The sequence below is a fragment of the Rhipicephalus sanguineus genome, chromosome 1 (genome assembly GCF_013339695.2).
Source record: "Rhipicephalus sanguineus isolate Rsan-2018 chromosome 1, BIME_Rsan_1.4, whole genome shotgun sequence".
NCBI lineage: Eukaryota > Metazoa > Arthropoda > Arachnida > Ixodida > Ixodidae > Rhipicephalus > Rhipicephalus sanguineus.
In genome coordinates this window covers 169,989,355-170,005,945 of record NC_051176.1, presented here as the reverse complement: position 1 = coordinate 170,005,945, position 16,591 = coordinate 169,989,355, and positions in this window count along the sequence as shown.

The following is a 16,591-nucleotide window of genomic DNA, read 5'->3' as shown; positions in this document are numbered from 1 at the left end:
CGGCCTAAGAACGTCTCGCCATGGGTGGGTGTCTTGTACAATAAATGGCCTACTCGAGCCTTATTGCAATGACAGCCACACCACTGCGCAGCATGTGCAGCTGTGGAGAGGCAACCAAACATGTGCATTTTTAATCGTGCCACATAAAGCGAGACATTATTCGAGCTGTGCTAAACCGGCTTTATACTTCAAGACGGATATTTTTCCACCACCCCTCGGGCGATGCAGTCTAATTGGACCCTACAATTTTATCTTATCCTGTTATAAAGAAATATTTAGCGCACTAATGAACCTTCGACATATGTGTAGTCTGATATACCTGAGTCAGTGTATCATAAACCTTGGTTCGTCGCTGTACGAGGGTAGAACAGGAGTATGCGAAAGTGCTGAAACGCTCCGCAACAACGCACCCCTCGTGTAAGTCAAGTATCAACTTGACAGCATCTAGATCTCCATTAGTTTGTGTATCGTATCGCATCAGATTCCTGGGTATGCGTCCCAGCGTGCTGTTAGGGCACCCCCAGTCACGCGACCAAAAAGAAAAACAAGTTGTGGCTGTCTACAGTTTCTGAGCGTGACCGACAACAGCGACGGGTTATATAGGCGTGATGGACACAAACTTCCTTTCTTTTTTTCTTCTCATGCATGACAGCAAAGGCGACGCGAATGTGCTTCTTAGGGGTCCACACATTTGTGTTGTTACCTCATAACCGACTACCCGGAGTATAGCGACACCCGAACAGCGACGTCCGCTTATTGAATAAAAGAGAGACATAAATAAAAGCAGGAATTTCATTCACTTGGCGAACATCTGGGTACTAAACGAGGCGGGCCCTGAAGCCGAAGAATACGTAAATAGGCCTGTTGTGCGCGTTGTAAGCGGGGTGGGGAAAGAAAGAAGGCACTCTCTCACATCCACTTCCATGGGAGCGTCCGGACCTGATTCGCTTGACCGCTGCGCTTCTCGCTGCCGCGCTCGTTCAACCGCCGCGTGCTCCACATCGGTAATCTCGAATCCGTTGATTCAGTGGACTCCGAAACGACTAACTCCTGTGACGTGTGTATATATACGAGGCAATTTTAACAACGAAAAACTACGAAGGCGCAACCTGTAGTCACTTTGGGCCACGGTGAGTGCGGATCTCTATATACTCAGTGAGCCTCTGACACGGTGCTCCACTTTAGCCCCGCGTTATTTCCCTTCTTATTTATAGCGTTGGCTGTTTTACACCAAGAGTTTAAACCAGTCTATAGTTTATTGCCACTGAAAATGCGGACAAACGAAACAGAAAATACACGATTGGCATCGCAATAAAACCAAACGAGGAATAGCATTGCTGCTTAAGAGACATTCGCAGCTCTCTCTAGAACATGTGGTATGAAAATGACGACAGTGAGGTTTTCGAGATTCAAATAAAACAAACGGTACTTACGACATGATTTAACAACATATCCAAACAATGCATGTGCTACTTTCTTAAAAGAGTCAAAGTTTACCAAAAAGCCCACATTGCTATAGCCTTGCAAGGTAGGCCAGGACACATGCGTGTGCAACTGTACAAACAAGATTTAACTGTGCTAACATGGCCTATAGTCGTTTTGCTTTATTTATTTATTACCAGTATGACTGCACACATACTTACATAGTACTTATTTTATACATGAAAATGAATTAAGTAACCGATCGAATATTCAAAAGTGTCCTGTTAAGATTCGATTGCGAAGTTTCACTGTTCGAATATCCCTTTATACAGTACGTTTCACAGCAGTGCTTTACATAGTGAGTTGTCTTGTATGGACCACATCACTGCCTTCAAGTAATGCCTTTCCCCGGAATAGCAACGTGAACTTGCAAAGAGATAGGAGCGAAATCGAAACAGACACGTTGCCCGCCCACTGGACGCGTGCCGTAATCGTGAGAAGCGTTACGCGGCGTCTCGTCTTACTCTGTGGCCGCATGATTCGCCTTTATTCTTTATAGTGCTTGAACGACTGCTTTTCGCACGTCCACGTTGCCGGGGTGCGCTGGCGCTAGTACCTGTGGATGTGACTGCAAGAGAGACCGATGCAACAAGCGGAAACACCAGTCCGGCTAGACTTTCCTGACAGGAGCAGCACGGCAGAGCGAGATACACATTGCTTGAGCTGTTGGAGTTGACGCCTGCCTACAGGCGCGATCGGAAATATTTAAAAGGACCTCTTTTTTTTTCACTCTCTACATCTCTCCACATGCAGAGACGGCGTGCCACCACGCGTCCAAATATAGTCGGGCACTGGAAGAAGTGAGCAACGGCGTCGGCGACGTCGCTTAACGAGTCCGAGTGGCGGCGGACCGGTGTGTACGCCGAAGGCACAAACCAGACCGATGCGCGCAATCGATTCGCGCGCGAGGGCAGGAAAGCGTTGGTCGTGTTACGCGCGAGGCGCTTCGGAAGGAAAACGCTGCACCTTGGGATGCCGGTTTCGGCGCGGGCCCCACCACGAGGAAGCGGCGGAAAAAGTGGCGCCTCTAAAGCGGGAAGGCACCTCCCGGCCGTGGTGCTCGAAACCGATGGCGCCCGAGGCCATCGTCGCACCCAATAGCGTTCTTCCATTCACTGCTGTGCGCCTTCTCATGTTATAAGGGGCGCTATAGGCCTTGCGCTCCGCTGCATTCTTTCATTTCCTCTGAACCGAACGTTTAGTTTTCTTTTTTTCCTTTTTTTTTGTTAATGAAGACATTTGTGCCTTATTTATCATCCGGCCAAAGAAGTAGCTGCACTGGAGCACCCGATGTCGCTAGTGGTGAGGTGTTCAACCTTCCAAGAGCAACGAATCGATCAAAGCTCTTTCCACGCAGATACAATTCGACGGTGAATGCATTTCGCCCGGCTAAACAGGAAGACGCTGCTGCTGGTGCAAAGTTATCTTTCCATACGGGTCAAAGAGCGTTCAAATTGCCAGACGCGTAATATAAAAATAATGCAGTGAGGTATAGACAACCACAGAATGAAATATTTTCAAGAAGCACATACGGCCGCATCCAATCTGCCATGAGCAAAAAATTCGACGCAACCTAATTTGGACATATTGTTTTTCTTTAAGGTTTTCCTTTCTTTTTTTCTTTTTTTTTTACGTGAGGACACGACAGCGGATGAGGGATGGTTGGAGGTGAAACTGCGCTTAAGCGTCTCGCATGTGTAGCGTTTTTGTCCATACGAAGTCAAGCCCTATCTCCTTCATAAAGGAGCAGCTTTCGAAAGAATGCAATACACATAACATGCTCAAGTAATTTTTCGCGCTGCCGCTTGAAGGGCTAGAGAAACGGGCCATCAAGGCACGATTTTTTTTTTCTCAAACAAAAGCTCTTCGTAAGTGGCCCAACAAACCGCAGTTTTATTGTTGCGCAATGACTGTGCTCGTTAAAGTCATTGTCTAGGTCGGCGCACCTTGCGGCAGGCTACGCAAGCTTTGCTTGGCTCCACGCGGAATTGAACTGACCCTTAATTGTTCTGTTGCATGACGGACATAGTTAGGTCTCCAACTGCAGCTTTTCCTGACCCACGGAGTGCTGCCTTCGGTAACGTTGTTGTAAATGCCCTCGTCATGTGGACCGCATACATATTACCGAAAATCGGACTCAGCGCACTCCACCGCCTCAGGTGACGGCACAGTTACCTCGGTGAAGCCACTGCTTAGAGCACTGAGGCAACGTGCCTTTGTGAAGTGGGCTCAAGAAAACGAATTTGTACCATGTAGGTATGTTATGCGAATAATTTATTTCTTCGGTTCCTTGTCCGCAGCATAACACGTGCGCTAAAAGGGCTGATAACGCCGCATAACCCAGAAATTTTCTGCTAAATATATGTCTGCGTATGCATGCCAGTGCCTTCTCGTAATAATGCAATGGCAGCACATCAGCTCGAATAAGCAGTTGTGCTACCTTGGTGTGCCCGTCTTTGAATGTTAACCAGCTAATTTAGGCTAACATCTTCGGGGTTACCATTTTAAAATTGTTATCTATCTATATTAGCAGGTCTCTTGTATACTGATCATGAGTTTACTTGATTGCTTGTTTCCGACTTCCCACGTGATCTGGCCGTCACATTTAGGCCCCGTGTTCACTTAATTTAGTCGTCAACTGCTGTCTTTCAGTTGGGTTCAAAACATACCAAACAAGCAAGATTGATTGATATTGTAACTTGGCGATGGTTGTGTTGAAGTTCAGGCACCACTTATATTTAGCGTTAATAACGTATAGTGAGTTATTCACGATTTTACTTGCGCGCTAAAAATCGCGTGTTATATAGAATTTGTTGTGGACATAAGTAACTTAAAGGCTCTAGAGAAACGTTGCGGTGCGATTGCACAAAAGAAATTACACCATCTCCCACTAAAGGGAACCATGTGGGGATGCGAAGCAGCGCATGGGTCGACTTAAAGTTCCGTTAATCACGGGCACCTTGCCCGATGTTAACACGTCCTTGCAAGTGGAGCACACCATGCATTCACTGTAGTTGCTGTTGCTGTTACTCGTCCCGAACTCTTGTTGGAGCACGCCACGCGGGAGCACGTGGGTTCATCGCGCGTCTGCAGAATCTCGTTCCCCGACGCCATCACGTGATTGCTGAGAGAGTGTAAGGGGGAGAGGCCACAGCGTCATACCCAGCCCCTTACACAGGCTCGAACGAGCTAGCGCGTGCCAGCGCGTTCTGACTGGGATACAACGCGTTGGTTCATCGCGCGTCTGCAGAATCTCGTTACCCGACGCCATCACATGATTGCTGAGAGAGTGTAAGGGAGAGAGGCCGCAGCGTCTTACCCAGCCCCTTACGCAGGCTCGAACGCGCTAGCGCGTGCCAGCGCGTTCTGACTGGGATACAACGCGTTGGTTCATCGCACGTCTGCAGAATCTCGTTCCCCGACGCCATCACATGATTGCTGAGAGAGTGTAAGGGAGAGAGGCCACAGCGTCTTACCCAGCCCCTTACACAGGCTCGAACGCGCTAGCGCGTGCCAGCGCGTTCTGACTGGGATACAACGCGTTGGTTCATCGCGCGTCTGCAGAATCTCGTTCCCCGACGCCATCACATGATTGCTGAGAGAGTGTAAGGGAGAGAGGCCACAGCGTCTTACCCAGCGCCTTACACAGGCCCGAACGCGCTAGCGCGTGCCAGCACACATGGTTCCCTTTAGTGGGAGATGGCATAATTTTTTTAAACGGCGCCGTTGCGAAGGATAGTGCAACGGAGCGAGCGCGCGCCGCATTATGGGGAGAGCGAACGGCAGAGGAGAACGGGAGAGGAGAAACGAAGCGGAGGCTAGCGCTTACACCACCTGCGCTGGAGGAGGAGGAGGGGTGAGAGTTGGCGCATGCGCAGTGGGGGAGCGGACGGACGCCAATGGAGAGACGGACACAGCCCCGAGCAAAAGCCGCTTCGCATCTAAAAAAATGAACACGGAGAATAATAGAAGATCCGCAATGCACCCTTCGCAACAAAACCGAACAAATTCGAAAAGGATTTCGTGTAAAATCTACGGTTCCCATGGCGACTGAACTACTTGAATTGCCAAATTGACAGCGTGGTTTTTAGTGTGGAGTTTTATTTTACATTGTCCAAGAACACGCCGATTTACACTGCATGCCATAAAAGTACCTGGGAAAACTAGACTAAGCGCACAGTTATGTTCTTAAAAGGACGCTTTCGTACCGCAATGAAGGCAGTCACTGGAGGAGTGCATGGCCGTGCACAAATTTTGTACGGAGAGAGTTTTGTCCTTGGTTGGAAAGAGAGCAATGGGAGAATGAACGGCAGCGAGCCCCCATGTACTACGCTGCATTTACCTGTGCCGTCGAGTGAAGCGGCGGAAACAGTATTGTCTCTGTAAATTAAAAAAAAACGTAACTACGTAACTACTTTGAAGTTTGTGCTATCAAGTGAGCGTTTGCCCGTTCATGCATGATATCATGCTTGTTAATTTGATTAGAACGCGAATGTTTACTGCAATATATAGAGGTAATAAAACTGTGAGCTTTACTCCGTGTAGCTATTTAATGCATTGCTATCGCCATCGGCGCTACGCCTTACGGGCGAAATGGTTACTTTAAGATCGTATAAATAGCGAGTGTGGTTAACTGTTGCTCCCTTGAGTACCAACCGAAAAGAACCACAGTTGGTCTTTATATAGTAACCGCAGCAGCAGTTGATCCTCTCGCAGTTACACCCGAAAACGAATAATGGATGTGGCAAGTCAGTTTGTCCCTAAAAGTCACCGATTGACTGAGCTATCCTCTGTAGCCCGTTCAGCCTTTTTATTTCTGGATTTCAGAGCGTATTCGATGACATGATCTTTTTCTTTTCTTCTTTTTTTTTGGCACAAGTTAAATTTATAAAATTTAGGTATGATTTAATGAATTAGTTATCTGCCACACAAAGGATACTGTAAATTTACGCATCATGGATAATGAAGGTAAAGACGGTCCTTTGGCATTAAGGACAGTTAATCGATCTCAACATGTGGCACCTTCCTTCAGTTTCCCATGTCGTTATACGCCTGGGTGCCACGCGACGGCGGTGCCCACTGTCAACCCGTTTCCCAGTATAGAAACAATCAGACGGACCAGACGCACTCAACTAAAGGAAATACCGTTAGAACCGCCTGCGGTGCCGCCTGAGTATCCGCCTCGAGGATGTTGACCAGGGCGTGCACATCTACGGGGCACACGAAGCACGCCAGAGTTATTCCTACACGAAAGCAAGGGTGAGAGAAACGACAAGGCGAGGGTCCGCATATATACGAGTCCGGCGTAATACCCGCGTACGCTGAACGGGCCGCGCTCGCGTCCATGTTTCCCAGCAATACGCTAATGCCCTGGCCTTTGAACTGTACAAACAAGGCGGCAGAAGCGTGGCCTCACGAACGCGTGCTCACTGCCGCTTCTCTCTCGGGATGTCGGCGGCAAGCGGCCACGTCTAGCGCTGTTTTCCATGAACCTCTTGCCATTCGCGGCGCTCGACCAGCACCCAGCAAGCGTTGTCGCTCAGGCACAACTTCAACAGTTCAAAAGACGCACTTCCCGTCACGCGGCCGCGGGACGCCTTGTCAGTTCTCGCCGCGAGGTGTGCGTGTCCACGCAGCCGAATCATTACAGAGTCGTTACGATGCCGCCTGTTCAACTCGGGTGCCTTTCAAGGAAAAAGTGTCCGGCTATACATAGAGTGGCCCTGCCCTGCTCGACCTCCTCACTTTCACCCGCTGCCGAACGTGAAGCGACTTTCGAAACGCCAGAATAAAAAAAAAATTTTGACTCCGCATCCCGGCCCTGCCAAAGTGGATGTCCATCAAAGCTGTTGAAAACCAGCACTACAACATCTGAGGAGGCTATGCAATGCTTTATTGCTTCAGAGTGATGGTATAGTGACAATGGCTCTGTGGTTGATATGATACAGTGGGATGAGTTCCGCGACCATGCACTTCCGCAACATTCGTGGCCAAGAACGAATCCAAACGCGATCTGCGACGTGTGGTTGGTTGATTGGTGACGTTGTAGCATGCGAGTCCAAAGTTGTCTCTGACGAACGACAGGAACCAGTCCTCCTTGTCGGGTTTCGTAATGTCAACATTAAGGCCGCCGACGATAACCACTTGTGTTTTTATATAGGCTGGTTATTATGTAATATATGAAAGGCTAGTGGTATCAATCCTCACATCGCAGGTGACCATCGCTGCGGCAGCTTGGGCAACAGCGATCTTCATACAGTGAGACGAATGCGGGGAGCACTACGTGCTTTGTCAATTAAAGGCTTTGTATGCTTATTCTGTGGTTACTATGCACTGAAAATGGACGCTGTGCTGTATGTTGTATACCTGATACCAAAGAATGTAAGCACCCGCGACGGTGGTATAGTGGTTATGGTGATCGACTGCTGACCCGAAGGTGACGGGATCGAATCCCGGCCGCGGCGGCCGCAATTTCGATGTAGGCGAAAATGCTTGAGGCCCGTGTGCTTAGATTTAGGTGCACGTTGAAGAACCCAAGGGGGTCGGAATTTCCGGACCCCGCCGCTACGACATCCTTCATAACTATATCGGAATTTTGGGACGTAAAGCCATATCAGCTAATTAATTAAATTAAAGAATGTATGAAGTTCTCACTTCACCCACCGAAGGGCTTTCTTTTTTTTAACAGCGAAGCTGTTTATCGGTGGATGGAATAACGTTATTTCGTCAGAAAGCAGCTGCGGACGATTCCGTGTTAGATGGCCATCAACCCAAGGTTGACGGCGACCTGTGTAACCCACTCCACGACCCTTGTCTGGACGACTGGGTCCGAGTTGGTCAACACGGCCTCCCAATGCTCGAGAGAGAGATCACGCATAATATCCGCCGGCGGCGGCACCATGCTACATTCCCACAGTATATGCATGGTCATATGTTGCCACTGCCTGGCACCATTTGCATTGTGGCTCAATCTCCTCCGGGTATATTTTGCTCAACACGTATGGGTTGGGAAAATCTCGTCTACAGTTTTCTCCAGAAGCATTCCTGCGCCTTGGCCAACCGCTTGTGCGGGAGCGGATAAAGCCTCCGCTCTAGTTTAAAATGATCAGTGATGTCGTGAAAGAACACCAACCCATCTCTCGCGGACCTCCCCGGAACGGGCGGCTCACCTGCCCGGCTGACGAAACCTCGAGCATTCGGGTGAGCCGCCTCGTTCCCAGGGTTTCCAGAGTGTGCTGGTGCCCAGACAATTTCTATTTCCCGAATTTCTCGCCCCGTGGCTCGATGTAGCAATCGCGCGGCGGTGACCGATATTCTGCCCCTCGCCAGATTTCGGATGGCTGTTTTCGAATCACTGAGAATCAGGTCACAGTGAGAATTAGTTATAGCTAGCGCTATTGCCGCTTCCTCTGCGGTTTCTGAGGAGTGGGTTTTGACCGATCCAGAGGCGACCAAGCGTCCCCGCCTGTCCACCACCACAATCGCAAATGCGTCCTTGTTCCGCGACGTCTGTATAGAGTGCCGCTTTGTACTCCCCGTATTCAACATGTAGAGCTCTGACTCTTGCTTGCCTGCGTTCCTCATGGTGAATCGGATGCATATTCTTGGTCAAGGCTTTATGTACAGGGCTTTGTGTAATTCTCGCCGCACCTGAGCTTTCGTGTCCCCAGTGGGAGCCTCAGCCCCAATGACAATCCTTTCCAATATATCCCTGCCTGTTTCCGTTGTCGAAAGCCGTGCTGCATCACCAAGTGCGCCTCCCATAGTTCTTCCAGGGTGTTGTGCACCCCTAATATTAGCAGCCTTTCTGTGGACGCATTGCTAGACAGCCTAAGGTCTGCCTTAGGTATTCCTGCTGAGCACAAACGCCTGTACCAGCTTACAGAGATTCTTTTCTCTCACCCCGCTCTTACGGTTAACGATGCTCCTGATTAGCCTTACGGTAGTGTTGACCATGTTCTTAATAAGTTTCAAGGGCCACCGTATTCTTCCTGTCAGTCTGTAAATATAGGCCCAGGATTCTGATCATTTGAGCTTCGACGACCGGCATACCCCCCACTTTTACCTCCAGCGGTGATGGCGAAATATAGTGCCTCGCATGTAGCCCTTGTGGTTTGTCCAGAACCACAAAGAGCTCATAATTGGGCTGAGAGCATGAGAGTCCCGCCTCCCCTGCCAGCTCTTCGACAATATTCACTGTCTGTTGTAGTGTTTTCTCCAAATGCGCGTCGCTACCCCTGGTAACCCATAGAGTAATATCATCCGCATAAAATGTGTGCTTCAGCCCCGGTATCTCTTCCAGCCTCGGCGGTATCTTAATCAAAGCGAGGTTAAACAGGAACGGCGGCAAAACTGAACCCTGTGGCGTCCCCTTGCCCCCCAACGGGAAGGAATCCGATTTGATTTCTCCAACTTCAATCTCCGCAGTTCTGCTCTCCAAGAATGATCTGATGTAGCGGAACGTTCTGGCCCCCGGGCCTAAGTCCGATAGGTTCTTTAATATTGCCTCATGGCAAACATTATCAACAGCCTTATTCAAGTAGAGCCCCAATATAGCTTTGGTGCCCGTGCCGTTCCCAGGATCGACTACGTCATGTTTCAGCTGTATCATGATGGTCTGCGTAGACAAATTGTCTGTCGGAAACGGTAATGATCATGAATCGGCACGCGCTCTCTACATCCTCTTCTTCATCTTCGTCCTCTTCTGCTTCCCTCCCAGAACACGTTCGTCGATTTCTCCGGCGTGGCCTGTATAACCCTGAGGGGTGAAGGAACGAGTACAGAGAGAGCGAGGGAGAACGAGAGAGGAAGAAAGATATATAAATAAAGAAAAATAGAGGGATTCTTGGCGCAAAAAAAGTTCTTCACGAGGCGGAATTCGTACCCGCGTATCCTCCATCCGAAGGCAAGCGTCCTAACCACTCGGCTATGCAGACACGCTAGCAGAACATAGCATAGCATTGTATAGTATAGTGTAGTAAGGGGGTGGGAAAGGGAAGTGAGCGTGAGGAGGAGAGATGTGATGGTGTGGAGGAGGGAAATGCGAAGGGTAGAGAGTAAAGCGTAGCATAGAAAGAGAGAAATAGAGAGATAAAAAGGGAAGAAAAACAGAAAGAGAAAGAAAGACAGAAAGACAAAGAATCAAAGAAAGAGAGAGAAATATGTAGACAGAAAGAGATAGAAAGAAAGAGGAAACGAGAAATAGAAAGAAAGAAAGAAAGAAAGAAAGAAAGAAAGAAAGAAAGAAAGAAAGAAAGAAAGAAAGAAAGAAAGAAAGAAAGAAAGAAAGAAAGAAAGGGTGAAAGAGGAAGAATAGAAAGAGCAAGAAAGAGAATGAAATAGATAGATAGAGAGAGAAATAAATAGAAGTAAACAGAGAAGAAAACACCAAGAAAAAACAGATAAGAAAGAAGAAGAAAGGAATATAGAGGAAGAAAAAAAAGAGAAAATTTGCAAATCTTAGCAAAACAGCAAAAGTCAGGACTGCATAGGTGCCCATCAGCTCCGCTGTCTCTTTAGCATTGCGCCTCCAGTGCAAGCTGCGCTAATGTTCTTTTTTTTTATTATTTGAAGATTACGCCGCGAAAAATCCTGGCCAACTAGAGCCTTCGCAGTAAAAGATAGTCTTTGCTTGTTACTGAATACGTCTACATACTCGACCGAGTTGCAAACAAACACTGCGCGAATAAACTGCACGCGCTTTACGTTCACTTCGGTTTAAATGAATTTATTTCATTCACCAGAAAATATCCAGTCTGGACTACGGTACTAAAAGTTAGAAAGCAGCTTAACGATGCTCAGAAGGCCGATACATGACCACATGTATCAGGTAAGTTCCTCACAGTAAAAGCCGAAAACATTCAGTTTCGAACGTCTCACAGGAGAACATCGATACCCGTGGAGCTCGCGGCACTCCGCGGCGCACTTCGCAGGATTGAACACGAAGCACAACTAAAATGGAGCACATTTACTGATTCGAAATCAGCTATGCAGTGTCCTACAATTGCTCTACGTCGTGAGCCTCAAGACCAATTAGTGCTGGAAGCAAGAAAACTGTACCATCAATTAATCGACAAGGGGCATGATGTAACTTTTCAGTGGTTACCAGACCACTGCGGCGGCATCGGTAACGAACATGCCGATGATAATGCGGCTAAGAATTCTCACGAAAATGGCGTGACGGAACCTATTCCGCTGTCAAGAAGTGACGCAGCAGCAAAAATTCGTACGCTCGCGCGTGATGTCGCAAGGTCACTTCGGAACAAGCCCGGTTTACCAGACACCCGTCTTCACCGCCTGGACCCATGCCTACGACTCAAAATTCCATTTGGTCTACCCCGATCTGAGATGACCGTTCTCTGCCGCATGTGGCTTGGAGTGTCCTCTACGAACGTCTTTGCTTGCCGCATCGTAATGGCAGACAGCGCTCCATGTGACCATTGCGGCAGCGACGCAAGCATAGAACATATCCTGTGTCCATAGGCGTGCGCACGGGGGAGGGGGGCAGGGGGGGGGGGGCGCAAAGTCAGCCCCATACATTGACATAATAGGGAGGGGGGCGCTGCGACTCGGAGGCGGGGGGCGCAATGTCAGGCCTTGCATTGACATAATGGGGGGGAAGGAGGTTCGTCGCAGCGCCCCCCCCCCCCCCCTGAAGGGGAACCCTGCGCACGCCTATGCCTGTGTCATTGCCCTCAGTGCAGCCCCCAGAGCCAGTCCCTCTCAGCAGTGTTTGCGCGTCTCGACGACCAGCCGTTTTCTGGCAATCCATTTTGGAATTCCGGAAAGCTCGAGCTTCGCACCACAAAGCGACGAAGGAGCTGCTGAAGTTTCTTGTTGAACGGTTGACACTCGTGTGCGTGCGTGCGTGCGTGCGTGCGTGCGTGCGTGTGTGTGTGTGTGTGTGTGTGTGTGTGTGTGTGTGTGTGTGTGTGTGTGTGTGTGTGTGTGTGTGTGTGTGTGTGTGTGTGTGTGTGTGTGTGTACACTTAACTCCTTCCCTCTCTCATTCTTCTCTTTCTTACTTCTCTGTCCCCCTTACCCCTCCCCCAGTGCAGGGTAGCAAACCGGGTATATATTTTCCGGTTAACCTCCCTGCCTTTGCGCATTGCATTTCTCTCTCTCTCTAAATTCATCACAGAGGTTTAAGAAACATTATATACAAAATAAAAATAGTTGTATACACTACAGATAGTACCCCATCATTACTCGTTAATTAGAGCATGTACTCTCACATGTCGTACCGAGAAAGACAATGATTCCACGGCAGGAGTAACTCGATAACGCTACTATTACAAGAATTCACAGTAATAGAATAACTTACCACAAATAATGCAAATAGTAAGGTATCAGGAAGATATACAGGGTGATTGTTTAGAACTGGCCTATTGCATTAGCCTGCAGTTTCGTAACAAAGTTTCCGATTTTAATGCGGGGTGCGGCAATATATTCAGGAATGAGCAAACTTTAATCGCCCGTAGCGTTTTTTTGATGCGCGACGCCGAAAACAAAAGAATAAATGAGAAATAACGAAAACCGCGAAATGCCATGCCAGAAGGGATGGCTAGTCCGGCGCAGCGTTCGCGTCAGCCAGTGGCGGCGGAAGTTGGCGACGTCAGGTGCATCACGTTACGTTGACGCGAAAACCGAGCACTCGCTCGCGCCGTGCCGCGTAGCCTTGACGCATGCGCATTTACGCGCGCCCGGTGTCTCTCTTGTATGAAATTTTGCGGAATGCCGCGGTTTTCGTAACGGGAAGGGCCATTAAATTTTCATCCTTCCTGAATGTTTTGCCGCAAACCAAATTAAAAACGTGGAGGACTCTTGAGCTTCGCCTTCAAGAGTGGAACGTGATAGCGTAATCGGGCCCCACGATAGGGGGAACGGGGGGCTGGATCCTCCCAGAATTTTCGCCTGCTCAATATTGGAACAATACTGCAAATGTGACGGGCAGCTTTCTTCTGCAAACGCAGTATTCTACGTATATTCCGCTGGGTTGTTGCAGGCCAAACCAGACTTCAGTAGCTAACGCGCGATGACAACAGCGCACGACATGTTCATTTAGTTGTGTTTCGTGAAATTCGCGGTAACGCGACCAAACAACCATAGTAAAGAAAATTGTTTTGTATAAACTATCCATGCGAATAATTCCAACTTAGATGAGATGAATACACTACGTCAAGGACCTTGTGTTCAAGATTAATGTCAATTTTAGGGGCGAATCTCCTCTTAGTCTAACCTTGTCCGGCGTAAGGCGTCCGTCGTAAGGCGTAACCGGCAGTATAATACGACCCATCACCGATCCTTTGCAAACTGCCCACTTCTTCGTCTTTGCAAACATCCCACTACGACCCATCACCGATCCATTTCCCCGACCATAAAGCCGTTATAATGAAGGGGGAACGGAAGCCACGTCTAGCTACCACTTACGATTAATAAAATTTCTTGTATAAATATATACAGTGTTTGTCACGTCTTTGATGATGTACTGGGCTATCGCTTTGATTACTGCTGGGCGAAACCACTGAAGATTTTCACGGTGTAACCATCACTGGGGCTCTTCGATTTTCGGACTTCTGGCAGCTTTCTGGCAGCCAGAGATAGCCAGAGGGTCAGCCAGCTAGTTCCGGTCGGGACAGGAAACAGCGTCTTGGTCACGTGTGTGGGAAGCCCGAGACAGCCCGAAGCTGCCCCAAGATTACAAAATCGAACGCTGGGACAGCCAGCCTAAACGTAAACAAACGCTACCGCCGTGGCAGCAAACGAAACTTTGCGCCGCGTTCGCGTTGGTTTTCCTGCATTGCCCGCTTGAAAATATGTGGCTAGGTTTGCTGAAGAGCTGAAGTGATATTCTCGAGCATACGGATTTGGGATACGATCACGTACGTTCGCAAAATCGTGCTCAACTCGCCCCGTCCGCGAACAAAACAGCCAGCTGGCGCACGGCGCCACGAAAGCGATGCAAGGTGAGCTACCGCGCCGCTAACGGCTTAACCAGCTCACGTCTGCTTAGTACGTGTAACAGTCGCTGCACAACACGGCGCGAAAATCTCGCGAAAGTGATCGTTTCCCCAAAAGAGCTCGAGGATCTATCGCGTACTACGTCGCAGACACGCGTTGACCATTGCGTTTTGTCATAACTTGAGACGTGCGGCGGTATGGGTAGCACGAGTGCGCATTATATCTAAAATAAACTTCCGTGTGACGCGTCTTCGACTCGTTTTGGCAGATGTTGCCTGAGCCTCTTTTCCAGTCCTAAGGCACTCCAAAAATCTCATGTACTAGCTAAGCTTTTATTTGAGCTACTAGGTGATAACCGCGTACATACTGCATGGAATTATTACTAAGAGGTGGAAAAAGACAAAGCCGACGATGAAATTGGCAACAAAAGGATGTATACATTTCTGAATTCATCTTCGTTTTTTTCACATCAACGCGTCGTAGCATAACATAATACCATACCTCATATACTGGCCCGTAGATCGAAGTACGCTCGCACGCCGTTCGCGACCAACGAGCATCACACAAAAAACAACGTCGCGATCGCTTTTATTCGATCAGTGCATTTTATCAACATCGAAGACCTAGTTGAAATAGTCAAGTGCTGACGGGGTTCACGCACGCAAACATACGACGGAGCGAAATAGCTAGTTCGATCACAATCGTCTCAGCTAAATGCACATAAAGCACACACGACACCACAATCGAATATTACTACGAAAAATTAAACTCGAAAAGGGTCTCCATGCGTTCGTACGAACGTGTACTACATAACTTTTGGGACATGTGCACGACGCAGTTAGAATGGTTAGAACGCGACAGTTCGCCACGTTGTTCACGGAAGGAAACTTCACGGGACACATAAGAAAAGTAACAAAGATTAGCTCCAAATGCTCGCCGCAACTCGTAATCGCGCCATCTCGCACGGCGGAACGGCGCCGAGCGGCCCGAGCGTAAGGACAAGCAAAGGTGTAGTCCGCAAGCGCCCGCATTGCAATCCGTCGAGTCCTCACAAAGATGGCGGCGAGCGCGTATCGTCTCTTTTCGGCGTCTGCTAGCCCGAAACCTTCCAGAGAGCTTCCACGACTAAATTGTCCTGGAAGCTTCTGGCGACCCTCGGGCTCCCCGCGGGTCGCCAGAACCGTCCAACCCGAGAAAAACGAACGCCAACCGGAAGTGCGCCGCGGGGGGGGGGGGGGGGGGGGTCGGAGCAACCCGAGAAAAACGAGCGCGCTCTGGCTGGCTCTGGCAGCCCGCGGGTAGCCAGAAGTGGAAAATCGAAGAGCCCCACTGCTTCAGGAGCTTCGCCCTAGCTCTTCATCATTCACCCTTGGATATGCTGTGAATTTTTTTCTGCTGTGCGCACATAATATCATTTTTAATGCTAAATGTATCCGTTCTATCTATCAAAATTATTAACAGCGGAGCTGTTTAAGCCGATCGCTAGTCCGTGCTGAGCGAACCGGAAGCTGTCGTCGTCACGAACCTGCACGCGCTCTCTTCGTCCTCTTCTTCATCTTCTGCTTCGCTCCCAGAACACGTGCGGCGATTTGTCCGGCGTGGGATGCAACAACTCTGATGGACGAGTGAACAAGTACAGAGAGAAAGAAAGAGAGAAATGGAAAGGCAGAAATTCTTGTCGAGGTTGGATTCGAACCCGCCATCCGAAGGCGAGCGTCGTAACCACTCGGCTATCTAGGCACGCGAATAGCTAAACAAAGAAAATAAAGAATAGCTATACAAAGAAAGAGAGAGAGAGAGATAAAGAACGGGAAGAAAGACAGAAACAGAAAGAAAGAGAGAACGAGGAAGCGAGAAACAGAGAGAGAGAAAGAAAGGCGAGAAAGAGAAAGAAAGATAGAAAGAGCGAGAAACGGAAAGAAATACATAAAGAGTAGGGGTGTACGAATAGTGAAATTTTATCTCGAATCGAATTCGAATAGAATAGTACCGAATTGTGGCCGAAAAATATCTAATATCGAATCGAATATCGAATGCAAAAGATGCTATTCCAAATTGCAATAAAGAACAAAGAAATAATATCTGCTCATGTCCTCGAGCACATTACGCGGTGAGAGACTGCTACCGAAAGACTACAAATCGTCATGCAG